Genomic DNA, 27,922 nt, shown 5'->3' on the forward strand with positions numbered 1-27,922 from the left:
TCAACATTAACATTCTCTGTTAATCAAAAACTACAATTAAGCAAATAAATGGGCAACTCACAGTCTGGGAAAAAATACTTGTCACATATATGTGACAAAGGCTTATATCCATTATATGTTAAAAAAAAGCCTCCTACAACTCAATAATTAAACATTCCTGTAACAAACAGGCAAAAGACTGGACAGACTGTCACAAAAGAAGATATATGAATGGCTAATGAGCACAAGAAAAAGTGTCAACATTATTAGTTGCAAAGCAATGCAAATGAAAACTGACATATACCCATTAGAATGGCTAAAATACAAAAAAACCCAACCATATCAAATGGTGAGGATGTCATACAACTGAACACTCACACGTAGGGGGGATAAGATGGTAAGACTTTGGGGGACTATTTGGTATTTTCTTGTGAAGGTAAACACACATATACCCTAATGACCTGGTCACTCTACTTCTAAGTAGTGACCCCAGAGGAATAAAAACATGTGCACAAAAGATTTATAAAAAAATGTTCCCAGTAGCATTATTCATAGTAGTCCTAAACTGGAAACAACCCAAACAACCACTGACAGGTAAATACAGATAAATTGTGGCATTTCCATTCAAAGAAATTCTACGATGCAATTAAATGGAAGAACCTCTTAGACACACAACAATACAGATGAATCTTCAAAAACAATGTCTGTTAAGTGAACAAAACAAATAATAAATACTACAGATTCCATTGACATGGATTTTGCTTATGAAGCAGTTAAAACTAACTTATAATTACAGAAATCAGACAGAGGGTGGGATGACAGAAAAGGGTCACAAGAGAACTTCTGAGGTGGTAGAGTCTTTTATGTAGTGGATACACTGCTGTATATAAGTTAAAACTCAACAAAGTGAACATTTAAAATATGCATATCTTATTGTATATAAATTATACTTCAATAAAACAGCATCATTTGCAGTCTGAATTCTTCATCCTCCTTCCCCACCAAAAGAAAAAAATACATAGTAAATATGAATTTCATTACTAGGAAGCAAAAATGGGCTCTTGAAACATAAAATGAGAAATTAAGAGTAAAAATAAAATCACTAAGGAAATAAACCACACGAACATACCCGCTGACAGTGCATGCACTTCTATTTATACTTCTGGTTAGAACCCCTAGTGCATCCATCATAATGTAATCATTTGGTCATGGATTTGTTCTTTTGTTGTTAAAAATTTATTTCTGTTTAAAGAGAAATAATTATTTTACACTTTTAAAAATTAACTTTCTTAAATCAGTTGCTAATTGCAGCTAAGGAAAATCTCATAAAATCTATAACTAGTATATATTAAATGTAGGTTAAGATACTTTCAATTTTAAGAAGGGAAAAGATCTATCTACTCTTTTTTGAAATGCCCCCCAAAATAATTTAAAATAATAATTATTGTAGCTCAATTTTGGAGACATGACAGGTAACAGACCATAGTTAACTGTGGTTTTTCTAAAGCAGAGATCAGGGAAATGAATGAGATGTATGTTTCATTTAGAAAAAGGGAAAAAAATAGGAGAAGTAGGCAAAAAACTTCAAATTGGAGAAAGAAGCAGAAGCTTGTATCACAGAGAGATAAAAACATTAAAGAGGCTTCATATCCTCCATGCTAATTAAAATCGACTGGTAGGAGCTAATCTGAACACTGGTGAAGCTAAGGAGGAGTCCCAGGCTTTGCTCTGGTTCAGTGGGAAAAGGGGCCATGACTGATAAGCTATGTGGACAAAGGCCAAAGGGCTCAGGATGTCTGCTTGGTATTTTCCATCCTTTCTTTATGTGGAGCAGGTATCATTTAGCTGCCGGATATTGCACTGCCTGAAACTTTAGACAATAAGGCAGAATGTAGTAAGTTACAAACCAGCTGTGAAAGCTACAACTACATTTCTTTTTAATATTCTAAAAAAATTGATATAAAAGTTATGACTCCATAGCTGAAGGTGAATTACAGCAAACAACATCACCTTCAGTTCACTGGAAATGACGCCTGGTGGCAGCATTGCTAAAATGCAACCTCTTAAGTGCTAAAAATGCAGAACTACAGTCACAGGGTGTCTGGTACATATATCACACACAATCATGTATTTATAGATTATATCCATCGTATACTAGAAACAAACTAGATTACAAAACATATGATTATTTTCAGATACATAAAACAAGGAGGTAAGTCAAGATGTAAAATTGTCATCGTTTACTCTTTTAAACTGACACAGTTTAGGTATCTGAAAATTACTAAAACAAACCTAACATTTTAAAAACCTCACTTCCAAAGATTTTGGAGATGTGAGACTCCTGCTATCCACGTCATCAAGCTGGGAATCTGAAATATATCAAAGGACCGTCCAGTCAGTTCATATTCTTGTCACAAACTGCTTGAGTCAAAAATCCTTCTCTCTCATCTCAACTTAAAAAAAAAAAGCCATTTACTGCAATTATGACTTCTACTGTTCACAGCTGCACTACTGTTAAATGTGACTTCGCTATATACCCAAACTATAAGAAACAAAGGTCAAATCTACTGATTCTACCATTGAAACAAGGAAGGGCGATTTGATCAGCTGCCTCAAAAGGCAGAGACATATAGATTTTTTTCATTTTTTCAGTTTTATTAGGTAGAACTGTTACAATATGCACATATACACTGTTACAATATACACAGAGACATGTAGATTTTTTCAGTTTTTCAGTTTTATTAGGTAGAACTGTTACAATATGCACATATACACTATATATATATTTAAAATGTGCAGTATATACACACACTGACACATAGTTTTCAAAATGAAGCCTTAAAGAGAACACTGAGGATTAATCAAACACTGGTCTATAACAGATAGTTTAGGTCAAACTATAAAAAATATATATACTTAAGTTACCAATGGAACCAATTAACTGTAACACTGATTTCAAGTAAATACAAAGTGCTTAAAGACAGTTCAGTGAAAAGAAATAAAGGCTCAAAAAAATTTTTCCCAGTTTTACCTGCTTTCCGTCTTTGGTCTTAAGGTCCAAGTGCCATCTGGCAACTTCTCAAAGAACTTTCTTGCTTTTGGTGCTTGGTCAAGAATATGAGCAGGTGGAATACCCAGAACTTCCACTATTTTATTCATCTATTCTACCTGTATTCAAAATAAAAACAAAAACCTGTCATTTCTACTGCAGTACATCCTACTTCTGCTCATCAAATAATTCATTCATTCATAAATTATAAATGCAGTGAGGGAGCAGGCGCACTTCAGGCCTGGCACAGGACGAGTGCAAGGGCCTGGCAGGGCCTGCGGCTAGACCAGGCAGGAGGCCGTGTGCGGGGGCTGGTGGGAGAGGGGGAACGGGAGCAGAGGGAGTAAGGGATCTTCAAGCTGCTCAAAGGACTTTGGCTTTTACCGTGAGTGAGGTGGAAGCCACTGAGGTTTCAGGTGATCTTAATACTGTTTAAGCCCATGGAAAAAGTACTATTACGGGGTAATATTATTTATTATTAAAAGAAAAACAAATATACACTGTGGTAGTTACTGCCAAACAGGAGCTCACTAGCTACAGTGAAGTGACTTAAAAGGAAGGCGGAAGGGACAGGTTCCTGACACTATTTATTGACAGCTGTATAACCCAGGACAAGTCATTGCATTTCATTAGTCTTTCTTGTCTCATGTGTAGATGAATGGACTGATCGTGATCTGCAACTTTTAACTTTTCTTTAAAAAAAAAAAAAGAAACAAACAAAAACCCAGAGCCCCACAAGTGAATAGTTTCAAAAACCACTGAAAGCCCAGCTCCTCTGACTGGGAGGGAGCCTGGCCTCTCCCTCCCCTGCCCTCCCACCCCTCCCCAGCACTGCCGCTGACCTGCAACAGTCCTCTCGGAACACAGACTGAAAGCCTGGGGACTGGAAGAATCACATTAGTCTGTAGCTCTAACGAGGTCCTCTAGTCCTAATTTGCCCTAAATTATTGAGATCAAATATCCATCAACCCTACCTACCAGTCATCATTTACTTTAACTCCAAATCATACCCTCAAAATTTACAGTGATGTTCACACTGTTTTTAGGGTGGACTTCAATTCTTCAATATCATCTTTTTCTATTATACTTAAAAATCAATAAAATTTATACCAAAATACGTAGTTTTCTAATCTAATTTACCATTCTCCTTCATCAGCAGATTGAAAGATCTCACCTTCTATTTCATAATTCTACACTCACTATTATATAACTGAAAATTTTTAAAATAGATAAAATCAAAACTGACCTAACACTTGAATGATTAAGCTGGTTAAACAGACACCTTTTCCTAAAAACAACTTGAAGATTACACTGTCAGAGGTTAAAAACAAAAAACCATGAAAACAGAAACAGAATTCTTAAAGCAATCCATCATATACCTCATTGGCTCCACTGAACAGAGGTTCTCCAGTGTGCATTTCAACCAAAATACACCCAAAGGACCACATGTCGATAGCAAGGTCATAAGGCATTCCCAGCAGCACCTCTGGAGACCGATAAAAGCGACTCTGAATATACTGGTATATCTGAAATACATTTCAAAATAGTATTAATGCCAAAATAAGTTTTTTTAAATTGTGGTCAACGTTAGATTAAGAACAATACTCTAATATTAACAAAAAAAAGAGTTATTATAGTTTCATTTGTTGATTGCAACATTAGACTGTGAATGTTACTTAAAGAACTAAATATTTCAAGCGAGTGGTTAAATCTGTGAAATACAAAATACACAAAATTCAAGCTCTTTCATTTAGTTCAATCCTAACTGGCAATCGAGATGTATCTCAAAAATGCCTTATTAGAAGAAAATATTACTGAGAACAGTTTATTTCCCTATTAATTATTCTTTCCTGCTATGGCTAGCACTTGGTTTACCATGAATTTAACAGTTAAACTGTATTTAACCTAAAGATTTAAGGGTCAAATAAACTCAGTAGAATGTAACTGAAAATTCAGACATCAGCACTATAGGAGTCTCACAGACAGATCCTAGAAACATGCCACAGAGATTCAACTGGGAGTCATTTCAGACTAATCACTTTCTCTCCACCCTGTCCCGTCCACCTTGCTCTAAGACTTCTTAGAAAAAGAGAATCTTGAAATGTATTATTTCCAACGAAGTAACCTGAGAATGTCTTGAGATCAATTCATCTCCACGTAGCCACTTTGAAATTACATCTAGAAATATCACTAAAGCAAAGACAGTTTTATTTAAAAAGGGGAAGAAACAAAATTGTAACTAAACTTCCTAAACTTAACACTCAAACCAGGTGGCCAAGCAGCACGGAGCTGCTTTCTCATGAAAGCTCCTATGGCCCCGACCTACAACTCCAGCCAAGTCTCTGAGAATAAGCTTTGCCTCCACAAGCAGCTCAACTCAACTTTAAGGGCTTCTCAGAGTGAAGAAATTCTAATTCAAAGGGACCAGGAAGAAGTATTACATTTCCAAGTTTTTATAAGCCAGTGGCATCTGTTAAGCCCCAAAGACTCTCTACTACTGACACTGTCTTATTTCCCAGCTGTGAAAGGAAGTCGGTCAGCTAGCTGAGTAGCAGTTAGGTTATTCACAAGGCTGTGCACCAGGGTCCCCTGAGGAATTTCTGCTGAGACATACTTGCCCTACCATCGTCTAACACTGAGCCAGCAGAACCAGGTTAGGGCCGCTGCACGTCTACTTTGTAAATGACTTTCAGAGAATTCTGGTATACTCACACAGTTTAAAACTTGAGCTAAAGGTACAGTTGTCTCAGTTTGGCTGGATAGTAGTGTTTGACATTAGGACAGAATATATGATTTGGTTTAAATAGGAAAACATTTTGCAAGACTAAAAATCTATTCAAATAACTCTCAGGATGGGCATGTATTTTCCATTTACAATATTCTTTATCCCTCAGAGTATCTTCTGATTTTCAGAGGCATCTGAAATTGCAAACTTTGCTTCCTACCCCTTCAATTTTTAAAAATGTTTTCAATGATTTATAGCAATCACTACCATAAGATAATTTGCAAAAACTAACAAAAGGACAATCTTGTTAATTGGTCATAAATGTTCATGATTAAATTAATCCACTATATTTAAAAGCTGGAAAAAAGTTGGACAGGACAGGAAATTCCATGAATTTGGAAAAACAAGAACTAGAAAGCCAATATGAAATAGTAGTATCTGAATGTTAGTTATGTTTTCATTTTTTTCAAAGAAATGTAGTTTCAAATGCTTACAAAAGAAATAGCACTTAAAATGAATGAACTATTATCAGATGGTGACCCTAGTTCAAGAAAAGAATAACCTATAACTTCTATTTTATATGCAAAACACTGCTAACGTAGCTTTCGTAATGCCAAGAATTTTAGGGAAAAAATGCTTTCCTAAATTAGCTACACCTAAACCTACTTATTGCTATGGACACGTCTGTTTTTTGCACTCTGAAGGAAACTAGTTTGGATGTGTCAGAATTTATATAAGGAAAAAAGGATTTAAACTTATTTGTCAAAATAAGTTGATGTTTATCAACTGCGTAGCTTCTCCACTGTATTACCATGTGTAATGCAAAATTACCTGCTTTTTATTTTTAATCCATCTATTTTCGAGGAAAAACACTGCTTGGATCTATATTTAGAGAAATATTTTACAGCAAAGATTCAATGTTCTAGTACTGGAATCTCCCCAAATTTATACTAAAACCCCTTTTTGGGAAATAAAGTTAGAACAAAGCACCTAATATTTAACATATTCGTCACCTATTTTCTCTTAGTCTTTTAGCATACATGTAATTTTTTAAAATAAACTTTGAAAAACCAACACCTTCTAATTCAAAGTATTACTGTTTGCAATTTGAAAGGTATCTCCTCAAAGTATCAACATAAGTGATTCAAGTGCTACATTTTAAAGATAACCATCCTGTAATTATCTCCAAACTGTACACAGATTAATAACACTTCAAGTATCTACCTACACTGTTCTACTTATTTCTATATTTTAATTTACAAGTCCTGAAATATACTTACCCGCTGCCCCAAATGACGAGAACTGCCGAACTCAGCAATCTTGATTGCACTGCGTTTGGGGTTACAAAGAAGGATATTCTCAGGTTTTAGGTCACAGTGAATGATACTAAGTTCTGGAGTCACAAGGAAAAGCAGTGCAGTGCACATCTGCTGTGCAAACTTTCGTGTTAGGTTCAAAGAGACACCTCGAAAATTGGTGTTCCTCAACAAGTCATAGAGGTTGTAGGACAGCATTTCAAAAACTAAACAGATGGTTTTGAAACATAAAGTGACGTTTTAAATGCACTGAAAGAGAAAAAAGTTTCATGTTAAATTAAACATACCAATTAAATGAGAATAACATACACATGAACTCACAGTTACAATGTCAAATGCAGAGTGAAAATCAAGTTAAAGTTTGGAGATCAGCATTCTACAGTAAACAGCACATTCTTTAAACAGTTAAAAATATCTAAGTTGTTTATCTGCTGAATTAAATAGGTATAGTGTCTGCCAATAAGCAATTTATGATACAAGTACCACCACTGCAAGGCCATGTGTACCCCTGTTCTCAGGGACCAGACATGGAATACTGTCATAGTTACTCCAGATAGCTCTGTAGAGAAACTTCTGTTTCAAATGATACTTAAAGACCAAAATGAAGGTAGCCTTGACAAATGGTTGTTTTAGATCATTCCTGTTGAGTTACAGGTGCTCAATTTGGTATATGTAAGAAGTTTTATACTGAAGGGCAATGCTTTAATTTATTGAATGACTTCATCTCATGTGAAGTCAGTGTTAATACTTAAAGCACCACTTTTTGAAGCAATGTGTTGACTATTAAGCCTTTTTAGAGGGTCCATAGTTATAGCAAGTAATATATTCTATGCTCTTTCTCCATTCATAAGCATACTTATCATTTCTAGACCATGGCAGGGACCAAATAATCCACAAAAGAAATTATGCTGCATGGTTTAAAAATATTTTAAAAAGTAGACTTTTTTTTTAGTTTAAAGACTTAAGACTATAAAACTCATCAGAATAAATTATATTGATCAATCACTTCAAAATAAAAAGTAATTTATATCATAAAAAGGCAACACAACTTCCAGACACCTTAAATTTAATTGTATCTACTCTACTGGCAAGGCTAAATCTAAAGGTTTTTTTTTTTTTTTTTTTGGCTAGTATTCCCATATAGAACCTCAGTTTCTTGAGACACTGCACATTAATTCGGCATCTTCCTAAAGAAGTTTTAAAAATTCATCCAAAAGAGTATCTGTAATGACTAATGCAATTAATGATCATTAAAGTCAGTTTATTAAAAACAAAAAAGACAGCCATTATTGTAACATAACCAAGTAGCTAACATTTCATGTTTTCTTTCAAAAAAGGCAAAATTAAAATGTTATACTAATGCAATCAATATTTTGTCGACCACTTAAGCAAAAACTCAAAATAAAACACAAGAGTGAAGAGGAAGAAGAGGTGAGGTATGTTCAGATCATAAGTCAAGCATCCTCAGAATGTCCTTCCCGGCCTTCTAACCCATCGAATGGAAATGTGCCCAGTTTATACTAAGTTGTAACTAACACTGAAGACCAAACATTCAGTGAATTAGACGATAAAAGGGTTCAAATGCAAATGTTGTTACTATGGACTGTATCAGACGATCTATAAGGACACTAAGGAAGAAAATGAATAGGGTAAGCTCATTTTATTGCAACAATAAGGAAAGAAGGTGTTTCATATATGAAATCTAATCTGAGTCACTGGACCATATATCTTTAAACATCAGTGTTCGTTTCTATCATCTTGGAGGCCACAATGCCCTCTCCTAATTTATTAAAAAGGAGTTTGTTAATAATTTTAATGACTTAACCTCATGGTTACCAGGTAAACCAGCCAGCATTTCTGAACATGAGTTGCTAATATATGCCTATTTTTAAAATTATATAATTAAATGATCCTAAGGTCTCGATCTTACAATTTATAGCATCTTATTTTTATTGGCAGCAATTTGTTTCTTCTTGGTGGCATTTCATTTCAGTGTCATCAAATAAAATATTGATGTCTGACGATCACTGGCATCTTAGATTTGATTAAAAACAGTATTAAAGAATATATAATTAGAAGATAGTTTACCCATGTATCAATTGGCCCTAGAAGTCACTATTTTCATAACTCCTCTGTCCCTTTTTTTTGTTTTCAGAGCCCTGGGGCCTTGGGTATGTTACTCCTTGAGACCATCTGCAGTGTAAGGATTCGACCACCTTCCTGACAGGACTGCTATGACTACTGCAGACAATGGAGGAAAAGTACAAGCAATATGGTAGACGTTCAAGACATGGTGGCTGTTATTTACTGAGGAAGACATTCCAAAAATGGTTCTATAATCATTAACAACATGGTACCTCACTTCTAATTTCTGAGCTGTATTAGAAACGATTAAAGTTAACAAAGAAATCTCTGGAGTTTAATGTATCATTAAAGCAAACAAATGGCACTCATAAGTTGCAAAAGAGAGAGAGAGAGACTATTCTTATTTGTTTTTAGACTATGTACCACCTGGAATGTCATTCCTAAAGATTTGAAATACTACCGCCAGATCAAGTAACATATATAGAATCTGTATGCTCTCTAACAGAAATAACTGATTTTTATTCAATCACTTTAAGATAAAATCAACATATTGTCATGTAAAAATAACCATTAACTCAAATCTTTGGTCTGGGTCAGGGCGCACTGCTTTGTCTGTCTGTCTGTTTACCTATGTAGTATCTCATTTCAGTGTCATGTTTGTTCATGAGCTCAAGAAGTCGCACTTCTCTCTGGGCTTGATTCAGGAAAGCCTTCTTGTTCTTTATTATTTTAAGGGCAGCCCATTCTTGCTCCACACGATCATATGCCTTTACAACCTAAAAGCGAAAAAAGATAAATAATATCTATTTCATTAACAACAACTTATAATTCATCTTAATTATACATTTATCGAATTCCCATTTTTATGACCTTCCTAAATATGAGATTCTGTCCATTTCCATTCAACAGCATCCATTCACTACTTTATTGTCACTTTAAGTCAATCTTTTCAACTGGATTTTTTTGCATCCTTCTAGTATTTCTAAACATCCACAAGGTAGATAAGTTTCTTAACAAAATTAGAATAACTATTTTCCTCTTTCAAAAATAAATTATGAATGTTGACAAGTGCTTTCGTTTTCCACCTTTCTTACTAAATAACATTATAAAACAATATGTCTGACTATTCTTTTAATGAGAGAAAAACCTGGTTTAAATTCCAAGTATACATGTGAGATATTTAAAAGGCTGTAAGTCACCTGAAAAATGTAGATAACTTTCTAAATTTAAATTAGATTTTCATTGGCATGTAAGAGAATTAGTTTAGACTAAAAAATTTCTTTTAAATAAGCAGGAAATAAGTTAAAATACCATAATAAGAGGATTTTGAGTTTTAAAATGAGAATTAATGCTAAGGAAACTGAAGTGTTCATGAACAAATGACTGCACACCTCTCATTTTAAACTTTATTCATTTAAACAAGTTTCACACTGTTGACAAAGAAATTTACATTAAAAACTAGGAAACAAACACAAAGAAAAGAAAACTTTATCTATACAAATTAGAAATAACCACTATACCTGATTAAATATTCTTATTTCTGTAATATTATATACAGTCTGAATAGATAATAGCTTTAGACACATTTTCTAGCATATTCAGAAAGTCTGGAGATGCATGCAGAACTCCAAGTGATTCCAATGTTTTGGGTGAGCATCACTGGATTAGAGGAAGAAAATGGATGCATGGTCCAAGATCCACATCAGTCAAGGTTATTGTCAATGACAGATCATACATGGTTTAGCTGAAATCAAACTTGAAATAAAAAAATGCAGTATCTCTGGTTTCACCCAATTCTAAAATAAACTACTGCCTACTGCCTTTTAAATCAGAGGTGACCCGTGTAAACATCTGACCATGATCAAGCAGTTTTGATACTCATCTCTTTCACTGACCATACTGACTACATCAAGGGTGGCAGTTAAGTGCCCAGATCCTCATGGTCTCCAGGACAAAGGCCACTAACAGGACCCCAGCTATTTACTGACTTTACAAATAGTTAACTGGCTCAGTGGTAAAACAATGATTTTGGACCTTGAATTATACATTCAATAGGCAGTTGTCAAGGATGCCAATGTCCAGAATTCAGTCAGAGGTTCTGAGTTCATTAGTCTGGCGCTGAGGCCAGTCCTCCCTCCCCAACCCCCACCCCCAAAGCTCCCTGGAAATTTTCAATGTGCAGTCAGGACTGATAACCACTGGCTTAAGAAATGAAGGAGCTGCTTATTTGACAAGGACCTGGCAGGGAATTTAGAGAAAGCTTGACAAAGTCAATAAGGAAGAATTTATTTGGCAAGTGACAAGTCCTGACCCTGAACACACTTCAGCCTAGGAGAAAGGCGTCAAACAGTCTCATCTGGGAAAATGAATCCTGATGTCAAACAGGCCTGTATTTTCACAAGTATATGATGCTAGCGTGCTCTTAGAAATCATAGTATGAGAAAAGGTAAAGGGGAGAGGGAAGATCACTGCGAGCTTGAAGAGTAAGTGTCAGGGAAAACTAAGTTTAAAGAGCAAGCCGCATGGCCATGACTTGCACAGTGGGCATCACAGAAGTTAGACAACACCCTGCTGGAGGCAACTGCCAGAGTGTCGGTGTGATTTTGAGGGTGGAGACAGAAATCACTCCACCTGGCACATTCACAGCCTTACTTACATAAGTGGTAGGCCTCAGAAACACCTTTCCTTAAGAGGCCCTGACAGAGAAGTAGAAGCTGCTTCTGACAAGAAGTATTATTTTGATACAGAAGGGCTCCCATAACACTAACCCCTGACTCAGAAGAAAGAGGTTAGAATTAAGGGAAAAGGCCTGAATTATGTATAATTACAAAAATTCCTTGACATCATGGAAAGGGGCAGGCATACTGTACACGTGACACCAGGGCCTGGCAGAGCCACCCCAGAGCTGCAGAGCTCTGCTAACAACCTTGTTCATATCTCCTTCAGGTTTCATCACTTAGGTGTGTCCTAGTCTCAGCCTGTGGCTGCTAATGGCTTACAGTATTCTTTCTGTCCTAAACATGATCAGATTCACACAGGAAAACATTTCCTCACAGGGTGATAGAGGCATATTTTGTTCCTCACAGGGCAGGAACAGATAAGTAGGAACATGTAGGTGCCACAGTTTAAGAAAAAACAAAAACAACCCCCAAAATTGTCAAAAAGTCAAAAGTATTTGGATTGCAAATTAATAACTGCTTCACTGCAGAAAAGTTGAAAGGCAATGGAGAATGGGAGGAACAGGAAACCATACCTCAAATAAAACAGCTCTGCGACCCAATGAGACAGGGGATTTAGGAGTGGGAACAGCTGGGGAAGCCACAGCCCGAGAAAAGCATCATGAAGGGCAAGGAGGAAGGACTGACAGCTCAGTCTGGGCTCAGCTGATACAAGACACTGATGCAGTGAGGGTTTTGTCCTCTGTGTTGGGCGGGATGGGCAAGTGAGGAGAGGAGAGTTGTGGGTAGAGAAGAGGCCAGGAAGGAAGTGAAAAAACCAGGTCCCCTGGAGTTCCTTCCTCACTTTCCTAAGCAGCCGTGCTGCCTGAGTTGCCCTGCACATCAGAACTCCACCAGTCACAGACTTAGCCACGCTGGCACTGTGGAAGGCCTGAGAACGACATCCTGGAGACTGTCTGCCCACTCAGAGGCCTGGCAGAGTTAGAAGAGGAGCCGAGAGACAAAGTCAAGGCACAGCCCATGGCATCCAAGCCTCTGAAAAAGTGAGAGGGCACCTGCTGGGCCAGCTGAAGATAGTTAAGTGTTTTTCTCCTTGAAGAGGAGTATCAGACAGGAATACAATTATCTCTAACATACATAATGAAGAACCACCCACAGACTCCAAAGCCCCTGTGAAAGAGGCAATACTATCTATCAGTGATTAAAATCAACCACTTAGTAAAGTAGCTACCTGGTAGCCTCAGAAAATAAGTTCAAAAAACCCGAAAAACAAAAAAACCCACAAAAAACTGCTCATGGAGTTTTTAGAGCTGATGCAGTATTAGTACCTTCACAGAACAACGATAATCCACATACTTACTTGTCCGTTGCTGAGATCTATTTACAAACATTAAAAGTGTACTATTGAGAAAAAGATGTAACAACATGATTCACTAATACATTCTTTCTAACTATAAAATTCAGCATTTTCCATTAACTTACTTGTCCAAAGGAACCTATGCCTATCAAGGAGTCAATTTCGTAATCATCCATCCACTTGTCTCCGTATTTTACAATATAATCATGGTTATCATCATCATAACCATCATTATAACCTTCTGCTCCTTCTTACGAATGGAATCATCTCCCTGGCCCTGTTGGTCTCCTTGCTTCTTTTTTGCATAGTAAACCTGAAGTGAGAATACACAGTGTTAAGTGTGTCATTAAAATCACTGGGGGGGGGGGGGCGCACACACCATATATCAAGAGTATATATGAGACAAATCTGCTATCGGTAGGAAATAGATGGGATTTTTATTCTTTAACACACACACACACAAATGAAATAAAGAATTTTCTATAGTTGCTATTTGATTTACAGAATAACACTAATATATAACCAGGGAAAATTTCTGCAGTAAAGTTCCCTTTAGAATTATACGGTTTATACATTTTATAAATAGATGTTAAGGGACTGGAGCAACGCCTCCCATTCAAGAAGAGTAACAGGACATGATCTACATTAATTTTTTTAAACCAAGATATAATTTATATACAGTGAAATGGCATAGATCTCAAGAGTGTTATCATATGAGGAATTTTGGAAAATTGCACATGTTGATGCAATCAACAAATGCCAAACAAAATAAATAACATTTTCATCCTCCTTATATTCAAGTTTCTTCATGCCCCCTTCTAGTCAATCCCAGTTTTATATTTGATCCTAAGGCAAAAGAGTTTAAAAATGAAAGTTTAAATGTATATGAACTGATGTTTTACTAATATAAAAGGGGCCTCTGAGACATGCCCAGTTTTTAAGCCTATAACAACACATTAATGAGAAACAGACATGCTCCCTACCTATCCCGTACACACTAAAGGCCATGAACCTTGTGGTTGATCACAAAATGAGTTATTTTCCTTACATCTGTTTTTCTTTTAGTTTCTAAGAATAGTAAAAAGTAATAGGTGGACTAGGCAATAGTCCAAGTGATTGGTAACTAACTGAGGAAGATATAAATTACACTGCAGGAGCAACATCACAAAAATTCTAGGTTACAAGGTGGCAAAACAGTTAAAAACAGGCTTCAAGAGAGTTACTGTTAACAGTTTAACAACTTATCAGATAGTAACAAACTGACATTAATAAAGTGTTAACTATTTTATCAGATATTTTCAGATAACCAAAAGCTGGTTTGTACATCTTTTATAACACATTAATTATGTACAAAATCCAATTTAGAAGTGTTCCTCATTGAGTTCATTCCAATTTTACCTTGCCACAATGCCACAGTAACATAAATACTGGCATTAAATGGCATCAAACTATTATAAAACTTATACACACGTAAAAACATCTTTTTAGATAAGTGGCTCTAACACTGATAAGCCTTCAGTGGGAAAGGATGTAGGGCCCCCTAGAAAAGGAAAGAAATTACAAGCACTCTTCTCCAGAAAAGCTCATTTAATAATTAATTACAGAGCTAGTATTGCGGTTAGATGCAAGTAACAATCATGCCAGAGGTCTAAGACAACACCAGAAAAATAATTTTTGGAGGCAAAGAGTCAAGTTGGAAGATGAGTAATTTAAAGTGCATTTTTTTTATCATACTTACTTCCACCAAAAAGGCTTTCAGATATCTTACAATGAAAAGATACAGATAAAAGAACACATATCAATTTAAAAAGAAAATAATATAGATAAACTAGGCCAGATGCCTGTAACTGGGTACTGAATACATCTCAGAGATTCCTGACATCCACGGCAATAGGAGAAACAGATAAAAGAAAATTCAAGCAAAATTCTAACATATTCAGACTTTTCCAGTGTCATTATTCCCTCCCTTCCCCTTTCTTGTTTTGAAGAGGAGTTATTATAAAAATGATAACTCAGCCTATATTAAACATTTTGAAAAAGAAGGAAAGTTATCCATAATTATCTTAATTATCTGTAGTCCCTGTTAATATGCCTTTTTTCTTTTATGTAATTATACTATCTATAAATCATTAACGTACCAGTCTTCATAATAGTCATCAATATGACAAATCATTGGGAGTAAAAAATTTTAGTATGTTTAAATACATCACAAAATAACTTCTTTCCCCTACTCTATTCCAAGATAGATGGTGTTACAACAAATCAATAGTCTTACCTCATTAATATGCTTTTATGTTTTGATCAAGTCAACAAAGTTTTCTCAGGGGAGCAGTAGCTGGATCATGGAACGTTTGGGGCATCTGCCTCTGTAACATGACAATATCAGGCATCACCTTAAATAGACAGAAAAGACTATCACTTTAACTGTACTGTACTGGCATGAATTCCCTCTTTTGTAACCTGTGTATATGTATTATTAAAAAAAAAAAGACATCTACATTAGAAGTTTCAGTTATCTCTTTAAACTGGAATCCAATGAAGACAACCACTGGAAAAATAAATGAAATGAGAAGATAATATGCCCAGCTGCCCAAGGCTTCAGTTCTGTTCCCCAAATTAAACAACAGCATTATAGACATACCCCTGGTTCAGGAGACATGCATGATACGCTGCCCAAGAGGGCTTCTCCACCATACAATTAGCCAAGGAAAAACTTCTGAATTATTCCTAAGCCTGACCTGGTTCACAGCAGGCAAAGACTAACTCATCTTCCAGCCTCCTAAGACAAGATTTTAGGACCCAGCAGGCACCATGAAGCAAGCTGGTCACAGGGCAGAGATGGAGTTTGGTGCTGCAGAAGTGCAGCTCCCAACACCCCTAGAGCCTGCCCTCCAACAAGCGTCTGCCTATAATATAAGCAAGGCTGAAATCTGCACTCACTTCTTTAGCATAATTGAGTAAAGCATGCCCTCCACCTGACGCATCTGGGCTTGCCCTCCATGTTCCCTTGGCCCCCGCCCTGCTGAGTTATCACCACCTGACATACTAGTATACATTTGCTCATTTACTGGTTTTGGTTGTTCTCCTTCAACTACAAAGAAAACTCCATGTGGCACAGGGATTTTGTTCAATGTTGTATTACCTTTGCCTACAACAGTGCCTGGCACACAGTAGGTTCTTTAATAAATACTTGTTGAATAAACAAATGAATCCATAACACCAATATCTCTACTTCTGATACACTAAGAGCTGACCACAAATAAGTTCCAGAGGACACCTTAAAGCTAATGAAACTTTCTTTTAAAAAACCCATTTCAGCCGTACTCCCAGCACAATGCTAAACCACGTCTTTCATCATCCAGTAAGCAGAGTACAACTGTGAGCTTCCTGCTAGATGGGGGCTGGAGCAGGAACATGAATGTCCTCCCTACACAAGCACACCCAGGGGCACTGCAACTAGCATGCCAATGATGCTGGGTTGTTGTTCCCACCCGACTCTGCCACGTGGCAAGCCTCAGTAAAGGGGTTCCCAGTGGGGCTTCTTGCAACCAAGAGATCCTGATCCTCAAAACCAATTAATTACATCAGGGTACCTACAGTCCCTACCACTAGCCACCCTTGGAGTCCTGTCTAGCTTTCTTACAGACATTTATACCAGCAAAATCTGCTGAGCCAGGAGCCCCTGATGCAGCCCCTTTCAAAGGACACTCCGGTCAATTTGAGGGGCAAAGAGAAAGCAAGCACATCACACTGAGGCCTGACAGAAATGTCTGGAGTCTTGGGAAAATTAACCAAGTTAACTCACACTAACAAAAAAGAAGAGAGGAGGGCAGAGATAACAGTGGACGGAACAGAAAGGAATCACCATCCCTGCAGCATGAGAAGTTGGAGGGACCACAGCAGTGAGCAAACCGATCTTAACATTAGTTTCCTCTGCATCTGTACTCAATTCTAAAAGTTGTTACCCAGATAGAAAATTCACTGAATTACTGTATTCAGTTAATGATTATTTTTTCCCATGATCTCTCCTTCTCAAAGTTCCAAATAAGGTTCAAGGGACAAACTGATTACAACTATTTGTCTGAAAATATAGTAAGATAATCTGAATTAATTTTTAAAATACATATTGTTTTATTTTTTAAATATAAACAGGTATAACTAGGTTCACAGAGTATTTGGTTCTCATACCAGTCCTTGGAGACTGAAGGAACAGACAATATCAGTATAAACATGTCAATTATCTGCATGCAAATGAAGCTGTAAGCATTTAAGGTAATGAAACAGTTTCTCATAATCTATTTCCTTTCTTATTTTTTAAGCACTGGCATTGTTTTCAAGCAGGTAATGTTCTCGGCAAGACCCTTCTTGGACTACTGGAGTGCAGACTCACTGTGAGGTTTCACAAAATCTGAACCAGTGAAATACTTCATTACCAACCATAGTAAGAGTTGACAGAAGGTATAACTACCATTAGAAACGAATGAGTTACTTAAATAGTTAACAACAAAATAATAACTGTAGCAGCAAGTGTTTGCTATACACCATATTTTGGGCATGCAAATTTTTACATCTTTCATGTAATCTTCTTAACAGTCTCACGAAAATATGTAATGCTCCTATCACCATTTTACAAATGAGAAACCTGTGTTCCTGAGGTAATGTTACTTGATCAAGGTCCTAGAGCCAGTAAAATAACACAGATGAGAAGAGAACTAAGGCAGACTCACGCCCAGCTGCACGCTCTGAATCACAGCACTGGGCCAGGGGCTCCCTGTTAATTTTAGGAGTGTATTCTAGCTTCTTGGTGGAATCGTTTTTAGGCTATCTGTTGGGCAAAATAATTGAGCCATGCATAATATATACCAATAAAATAAACATATGCATTTATTAAAATTAGTTATGTTCAAAACTATAAATATGTTTAAGTTTTCAACTTGCCCACTTACAACTCCACAGGTATTTCAAACACTGGAAGAAAGAACCAATGACTACATCTTTCCAGGAGTAACTATGCTCACTTAAAACACAAAATCACACAATCAAAAAAAGATTTTTTAATGTACTGCACAGACCTGAAATTGGCTATGAAAGTAATTCTGATTACCACATTTTTATGCACACAGTGTTAAGTGTGCACTATGCACCTGGCATGTCGTGACACTGCTAACCTTTTCACAACTGGCCAAACTGCCTACAAGGCCAAGTCGATTAGCTAATTCTAAATATCTTACTTTTCTTACATACTTTTGGCAACAGAAGTTACTATTTCAGGAACATATGTATATATAAACAAGATGCATTCCATCCACAAAAAATTGGCCTTTGGATCAGACTGCACTTCAGTGCTTCCAATAGTGCCTTGTACAGAGTAGATGCTCAAAACACGTGGGAAGAACAAATTAATTCCTACAAACTAAACAACACTTTCTTCACTAACTTTCATTGTGATTTCATGTTAGATAATAAAATTTTCTGTTTTTCACTACTGTAATGCCATAATCACAAATCCAGAATTAGAAAATAATTTTTCCAAATACACTGTTACAAATTTATACTCAAACTCAAACCAGCCCTAAGCATCTGATGCTTTGTCCACTTTCAACTTCCACAGTCACAAAGTCAGGAGAATGTAATGTAACAAGCTCCCTTCTTCCTTTCCCCAGCTGGGTGAAAAAATCCAGTGGTTCAGAGGACCCAGGAGCTCACCAAGCTGCTGCAGGTAGCGAGCTCCCCTCCACACCGATGCTCAGTGTCCTCCCTGCAAAAGGGATTGCTGCTGAGATAATTATCCTGCTGTCTCAGCTATCTGACTCTGGGAGCCTAAAACAGCCACACCCCCAAGACTCTAAATCTCCTGACCTTTCTGTGTGAAGACACAGATCACAAAGACCAAAAAAAAAAAAAAAAAAGGCAGTAGTTTTCACCTCCTGCTTAGATCAGTTACAAGAGCTAAAACAGTCTTTTTTTCTTGAAAAGATTCCATAGTGTAAGTGCCAGGACTTCATTAAAAAATTGTTTCCTAGTTTAATACCTATTCCATCCATTTTATTTACATTTACCTCATATTTTCATATATAGTAAAGAGTAAGAAACACTATATTCCTGCCATTCTTGCTATCTTGAGACATATTAATAAAGCTGAACAGCATACGTAACACATATGCAGAGCACACAGTTTAAGAACCATGAAAGGTGCCGTGAAAACTGTAATAGCCCAAACTGGCTCAGCATTCCAACAGCAACCACTCTTTTCTACACTTTTACTACATTTACCTTTTGAACAAAACTGTGTTTAAATTTATATGAAACACACTCATATTAGAAAGATGATCAGAAATGAAATGTTCAAGTAAGCTCATTTCAATTTACTTGTACAATAAACCTTATTGAAAAGACACTGATAGGATGATTAACAAGAAACAGTGGAAATCAAATAATGAAATTACCAAAGTTTAGAGCTAGAAGGCACTTGGGTGGGGGGGATGTCAAGTCTATTCCAATCTTACATTCAAGGAACAGAGAGAAGGGTCCATGTGGCCTGACTCAAGTCACACAACTAGATCATGAGTCAAGATCTGGAAACCACGTCTGGTAGACCAGGCCACATCAGCACAGTTTTAGTGTTTTACACTTCAGTTAGAAGAAAGCTTTTAATCTGACTGTCTTTGGTTCAGAAACTTCTGGACTTTGGCAAAAATATCTGGCTTAATATTATTACTTAAAGACTTTTTTTTTTTTACACAATATGCATCTAAAAATATTTTACAGCTTAAAATGGATACTAAATTAACTTATCTCTTATTTGAAAATAATCCACAAATAAGATGTTAGTTGTATCTAAAAATAGGTACTTTGCTAACTAACTAGATTATCTACTACAATAATACAACCATAAAAATAACTTTAAAGGACTAGGTTTTTTCCTAGTCCTCTGCACATGCCGGGTGTTAGAGTGGAAAGACACTGTATCTAAATAGAAAGAAGCCTGGGCTGGACCCCAGAGACTACTGCCTACATACTTGGAGAGATCACAAATGGGAGCTCAGTGCCTTCAGCTGCAAAACAGATTAAAAACAGGCAGCCTGCCTGATAGGCTGCTTCTGAACAAGCAGGAAAATGAATCCAAACACACTTTGCTTCTTACAAGTACAATGCAGATGGCTCATTATGCTATTACTACTGTGTGGGAGTCCAGAGGGTTTTCTTCTGGTACACACACACTTTCTAGTTTTGACCAACTACTCTAATTCTCAAACATACAATTCCTCAATTTACTGCATAAAAGAATTCTTCAGTCCTGCCATAATTTATCTTACTATTTTATTGTGAATGTTATTTACACACTTTAATACATTTTATAAATATAGAATCAGGTCAACTATTGACAATATTTTATTTTAATACATCCAAGGGTGTCCTCAAGTAATGGCATTACTTAACTGTAGCCAATAGCTTATTAAAACCACATATTAAGTTAGGAAAAACTAATTTCCCTCAAATAATCCAGTAAAATAAATACTCTGAAATTTTCCAAGTTTTTGATCATATTAAAAGACCTAAATAAACAGCGGCAAACCAAATTCCTAAGTACATGGAAAAACAGCCACTTTCAGTGCTCATCACACACTCAACCTCAGGGGGAAAGCAACTTTACCACAACTATAGCTAGTAAGAAAAAAAAAAATTATTCCCAAACCAAAAATCAACATAGTAGATGCAGTTAATTCAGGAAGATACTAAAAACACATACACTCATGCATATATGTATGCATGTCAACAGGGTTCAGCATTTATTCACTTTATTCTAGTCTTATGAAAAATTACTGAATCTCTAGCCTGAATATTAGAATGAGCAGCATAACTAATTTACATTAATTTTAAGGAGTTTCACGTTTATTTGTAGGCATGTGTATAAAGTAGTTTATAACAGCATAAATCAGCTCCGTAATTTGCTATAATGGAATCTGACTTGTTTTCCTGTAACTTATATTTTTCTACTTAACCTTCTTTCCCTAAAATCAGCTTTCAGTTTCTTTAACTAATATTCTCTAGAAATAACTTCCCCCCTTACTGTAAAATGAGAGAATGTGCTTATGTTTACATGTGTTTTTTAATTAAAGTGAAAAACACAGGGGGAAGAGAGAAAAACCAACAAAAATTTTAATGCAAACTTCTTAACATCGTATTTTGTTCATCTGAAGTCCCATGTGACATGTAAAACTGAAAACCATTAAGGTATTTGACGGTTTTCTATTACACCATTTTAGGGAATAAATGACCATCCCAACAAATCATTTCTGATACATCGTAAACTTACCTGGTTAGTTAGAGGTTGCTGAATCTGGTCAGAGTAAGATAAGGCAGTAACCTGTTGGTCACTTATGTCTGGCTGGCGACGGTCACTGTACTGATGTGAATGGGGCATCTGTGCAGCCATCTGAAGGCCAGCAGCATGGAATGAAAACGACAGTGCAAGCCAAACAGATGGAGGTTTGCATGTTGAAGTCCCTCCTCCTACAAGACAGTAAGTGAGGCTTAAAGGGTGCGTTCATATCCTAATGTTTGTACCTTCTGACCTATTTGATAGTTCTTTAAATTAAGAACTTTAGGATGTTCAATTATATTAAAAACATTTAATACTACCAACAAGGATATGATACTCAACACAACTGTTGTACGTTAAATGGTATAGAATCCAGTGGTCCTTAAAATGAGTATCTATAAATCTGTTTTAAGAGAAAATCTTAAAACACATCTTTTTGTAAAGCAATGGAAATAACCTTTAATACTCATTTTCACATACGAGATTTTCATCAGTTCAGAACTGTAAATTGCAAAAGTAATCTCTGAATGCCTGCATCAGGCCTGTCCAGTGGGTCAGCTCTTTAGAAATCAATTCAAAGGAACACTGCTGAGGCTCTGCTTTACACCTGCCAAGTGTAAGGCAATCAATCTCCCTAGCATCCCCCAAAGCAGGTGAGAAATTCGTCCTAATGGTGCTTGCCACTGATACAGGTAATTAAAGGCTGAGCACACAATACATGGAAACAAATTCACAGGGTGCTGTATTCCTCTGGACGCTTCTTACACTGTCCCAAGAGAACCTAGACCAGGCAAGCCTGCCACAAAATGATCAATCAATACTATTTTGCAGGTAGGCTGAGACCATGGTCATGATTTTTCATGGTAGACATGGAAAATTAACATTTTGGTCCATAAAAGTACTTGCTAGCTAATTAACAAAAGTTACTTTTTCCTTAAGAAAAGAGAAAGACTTTTCTTCTTACAGTCAACAAAACTTTCAATCACAAACTAAAGCCAGAAGGCAAAGTATAAAACCCTGGTCAACCAACACTGGCCCAGAATACCTTTTTTTTTTTTAAGTAAACCAGCGAACTCTCACCACACTGTTCAGCACCATGGTACTCTTTCTCAAGCCGACTTGTTTCAAAACACACACCAGCACTGGTCCAAAAGTGAAGAGCACAGACTCTTAGCCAGGCTGCTGCAGTTTGAAATTTGTTAAGTACTGAGAACAGCTCTGGCGTTGATAGCTAGCTTAACATCTGCTGCAGTCACCGCACTGACAGTTCAGTCACGATGAAGAGATGAGCACCCTTCTTGTGGAGCGTACAACCTCTACCTGAATGTCGCACGGATTCTGCAAACTGAAGACAACAAAGCTCAATTCCCCCCAAAATAGAAGCTCCACTTCTGTATTCTCCCACAGCAAATGCCACTGTCTCCCACCGAGGCAATCAGAATCAAGGCTCTGGGAGTCACAGTAGAGTTCTTTTCATCCACAGACCACCTCACACAAGTAACAGCCCCGTCTTGCTGACCCCACCTCCCGCAGAACACTCGGATACCACCTCTCCTTCCCGCCTCCGTCACCCCATGCCGCACTCAGACAACTGCAACAGATCCCTAACAGCTCGCTCTGTCTTTACCTTGCCCATCTGCAATTCTGTATTTCTTCAGTGAGATGGCTACAGTGGCCTTTCTAAAGTGCAAATCTCAAGTCTTCACCCCTGCTTACACGTGCACATCACCTGCGTTAGCTCTGCTTTTAGACCTCAGCCTCTGTCCCCTCCTTCACAGCATGAGGCCCTTAACTGACCCAGAGTGTATGACTGATAAACATCTGCTGAACATGTAAAAGGACCACGTCTTCATGGCAAATGGGGTAACTTGTCTAAACAACTCATTAATCAGAATTTAAAATACATTCAGTTAACTCAATTATGTGGAGCAACTCTGTTCAGTTTAAAAGGGGGTGTGGATTATATCTGAAGGAAATAGTAGATGCTGTGCACAAAGATAGTTAGGAAATAATATATAACCTGGTACTGTTTGCAATAGCAAACAACTGGAAATCTAAATCTCAAATAATTGGTGCGGGGGTGGGGGGGTGTATGCTTAAATCTCTGCATGTTAAAAACAAAAGAAAACTGGGAAGGAATATAAATAAATAAAAATATATATGAAAAGAACTGAGGTCCTTGATATACAAACAACTCAGAAATAGACAGTAAAAAGACTAAGGACCTGTGTCGTAAAGACAGGCACTCTGGGCCCTAGTTTCCCTGCCTACAGCAGAGGTGTTATTACACTAACCCCAGTCCCTTAGGTCTGTCACAAAGTTTAAATGAGATACCACAAGTAGACACGCAGAATAGAACCCGGCACATAATAACCACTTCTTAAAAAAGATTAATTTTGATTTCTATTATCAGTGCTATTATTAAATACTATGTTTAAACTTGTTTGTTATACATATAAAAATACAGAAGTCAGAATACAACTTAAACAATTATCATCAACTGAACTTGTCAGGCAGGAATAATAAAAACTGCCGTCTTCCCAGAACCACCCCACCACTAATTCACAACCCCTCAGTCAATGCTGAATTCTCTCTCCCCAAAAAGTCATTAGCATCCTGACCTCCATAATCAGATTAGTTTTAACTTTATGTAAGTGAATTTGTTTAAACAAACTACAGTTTGCTCATTATCATTATTTTATAGTACCCCACTGTATGAACAGGTAACAATTTATTTATCCATTCTTCTTTTGACTGACATTGCGTTATTTCCAGTTCAGAGCTATTAAGAATACTGCCACTGGGAAGATTTTTGTTATACATCTTTCTGCATATACAGAGATGCTGTCCTATATTTTGTTTGTTTTTTATCTAATTTTTCCCTAGCAGTTTATGAAAATTCCCTGTGCTCCGCTCCATTCCTTCACCAACACCTGGAATCATCAGTATCTCTAATTTCAGCCACAATAGTGTATTGGTACTCCATTGTGATTTTAATGTGTTTTCCTGATGACTGTGAGCACCTGTTCATTTATTTACTGGACACTTGTGTGAAATGCCCAGATTGTTTTTCCCCTCTTCTATGAAGAGTCTTTTTCGTACAAATGTCTACATTTTTTAAAAAGTCTATTTTTAACATATTTTGGATGTAAGCCCTTACTGATTACAGATGCTTTGCACTGTCACTCTCTTAGTGTTATTTTTTTATGAATGTGATCTCTTAATTTTACCAACTTTTGATTTAAAGTTAGTTCTTTTGTTGCTGTTTTAAGAAATCTTTCCTTATATCAAAGTCATGAAGAAATTCTATGTTATCTTCCAAAAGTTCAGTTTTACCATTCACACCTGGAGACGGGCAATGCCCTTAGATCTGATTTCTGTGTTTGTGATAGCAATCAAGTTTCACTTTTCCCAGAATGGACATCCAATTAACTAGGAACCAATTGTTAAAAGGACAAACTTTCCCCAATGTCCTGTAATGTCATCTTTATCATAAATCATACACCCACATATGCCTGGATCTGTTTTTGGATTCTTTGATCTGCTGGATACAGACTTACCTAGATTTCTTATGTCTTTGCCTAAAAACCAGACATTGTCTAAATTATAACAGATTCAGAATTTTAAATATCTAGTAGAGAATTTTGTTCTTCTTCAAGAATGTTTTGCCTACCCTTAGCCTTTTGTGTGTCCATCTATGTTTTAGAATTAGCTCATCAAATTCACCAAAATAAACAAACTCATGCTGGGGTTTTGATTGAATCTACATTATCTCAAACAGTGCTGTCCAACAGAATGTTCTGCAATGATGGATTTGTCTGCACTGTTTAATAAGTGACTACTAGCAAAACTGGGGACTTGAATAGTTTTTTTTCCCCTCTTCCCTTTGCCCTAGTCTCCTTGCTGGGACCTCCAATACAGTGGTGATTAGAAGAGGAGATCAGGTGCTATTGCCTTATTCCCAATCTCAGAAAGAAATCTTTCAGTATCTCTTCAGTACTGTGGTTGCTGTAGGTATTTAACTGAGAACGACTATCAGGTTAAAGAAATTCCCTTTAATCCTAGTTTTCTAAACCTTTTTCCTCAAACAGATGCTGAATTTTATTAAATGCTTTTTCTGCATCCATTGAAATGACATGAGTTTTCTGATTTACTCGGCTAATGTGGTGAACTACACTGATTGGTTTATGAAGAGTAAGCCATACACTGTGCATTCCTGGAATTCAATTTGGTCATAATTATCCTTCTGTAGTAAATTCACTGGTGAAACCATCTGGACTTGAAGTTTTCTTCGTGGGTAGATTTTTCAATTAAAGGTAATATGTCTTTAATATGACCATTCAGATTTTATATTGGAGAGGGAGGAAAGAAAGAAAAGAATAGAGAAGAGAAAAGAAACAAACGTTGGTGAGGATGTGGAGAAACTGGAACCCTCATATATTGCTGAAAGAAATGTTACATGGTGCAGCCACTATAAAAAACCTGTTAGCAGTCCTCCCCAAAGTTAAAGAACTACCTAATGACCCTGCAATTACACTCCTAGTTTTGAAGACAGGGACTGAAACAGATTCATACACCAATGTTGAGAGCAATGTTATTCACAAGAGCTGAAAGGTACAAACAACCCACATGTCCTTAATAGGTGACTGGATAAACAGAATGTGGTATATACATACAATGAAATATTACTCAGCCACAAAAAGAAATGAAGTTCTGACACATGCTATGACATGGATGAACCCTGGAAACACAATGCAGATTGAAATAACTCAGACACACAGAAAATCAAATTTTGACTGGTTTCACTTTTAAGAGGTACCTAGGGTTGTCAAATTCAGAGACGGAAAGCAGATTAGAGGTTGCCAGGGTTGGTAGAGGGAAGAAAGAGGACTTATTCCTTAATGGTTCCCTTCCTAATTTGCAGTGGTGAAAGGAGTTTAGAAATAGTGGGGTTAATGTGCAAATTCCTGTAATTATACACTTAAAAGTGACTGAACTGGCAAACTTTATGTTGTCTATATTCTGCCATAGTGATAAAATAAATAATAAAAGACACACAAATAAAAAGACTCCCTCTCCATCTCTCCAATTCCAAATCCCATCCAACAAAACATTTACTAGTTTCTTGAGATCTTTTTACTGTTTTTCTATGGAAATACAAGTGAACAAACCCCACTATTCTAGCTCCAGAGACCCCCTCATTGCTTGCAAAAAACTAGTAATTCACCAGGCGGGTAGGACCAGCTTTCCTGTTTCACTGTGCACAGAGCACAGTGCTCACCATTTAAGCATAAGCTTTGAAGATCAAAACTAAGTAACTTTGTTTTCACAATAATTATCTCACTAATAAATTTTGTGGAAAGAGAACATAATCATTTACCATACGTGGGTCATTTGTTCTGCCAAATATATGCCTGGTGTTGTGTTTCCTAGTTTTGAAACACATTTCACAAAAATCAAAGTCGTCACAGTACTTGAACTGAGATCCACTGATAGGAAACATCTCACAGCCATCACACCTATTTTTTAAATAGCCATTGGTTGATAAGAAAAAGATGAGGTCATTTGTTAAACTTGATTCCAGAGAAAGCCATTCCTCCCAAACAAATCTAGCAACATAAAAATTAAAACTCACGTGATACCAGGATGGACACTGGGTACCAACTACATGTCTGATGAGAGCGCAGTTCAGTGAGACTGAGGGAAGTTGACAATAACATCTTTCCCACTGGCACTGACAGCTAGGACAGAATAGAAATTGTCTGGAACACCTCTTTCACCAATAAAAACTGAAAATTAAAATTAAAACTATACCTAACCACGTGATATTATATTACAGTTTTCTGTGTTGTACAAAAAGAACTTCTCTCTGGGAGAGACACACTAAGATACTTCTGGGTCAACTAACACATGATGGCAATCAGGGATTAGCTTCAAAATAATGGAAGCAGGGGACCATGGATGAACAGTTTGGCCAGGAGCTGACAACTGCTCAAGTCAGGTAATAGGCACATGGAGGCTCATTATATACTATAATCTCGACTTTTGTATCTGTTTGAAATTATCCACTTATTGAAGGTTTATTTGCTTGTTTTTAATTACACCAACCAAAAACTCCATTCAGTAACTTAGGGAATAAAAATTATATTAATAACGTTAAGGTAGCTCTTGCCCTTTGGTGAAAGCTACTGAAAACATTAACTTCTAAACCAAGTTGTTACTTTTGAAATTTATCTTTGTTTTGATTTGTAAAGCTTTTAAGAATCTCTTAAGTGAAGCAAAATGTTAAACAAAAATAAAATGTTAAATAAGCCATTTGTTCTTAAGTAACTTAAGGAACTCTAATATCCCTGCCCACTGAGGAAGTACCACCACTGCGGCCATTTCTAATCTAAGCTATCTGGCAGAAA

General features: G+C 36.6%; 1 pseudogene; it reads right to left on the minus strand.

Moving 5' to 3' along the window:
• Positions 1 to 27,922, minus strand: part of LOC116276546 (dual specificity tyrosine-phosphorylation-regulated kinase 1A-like) — a 118,122-nt pseudogene that overhangs the window by 39,511 nt on the left and 50,689 nt on the right.

The sequence above is a fragment of the Vicugna pacos genome, chromosome 5, assembly GCF_048564905.1.
Source record: "Vicugna pacos chromosome 5, VicPac4, whole genome shotgun sequence".
Lineage (NCBI taxonomy): Eukaryota > Metazoa > Chordata > Mammalia > Artiodactyla > Camelidae > Vicugna > Vicugna pacos.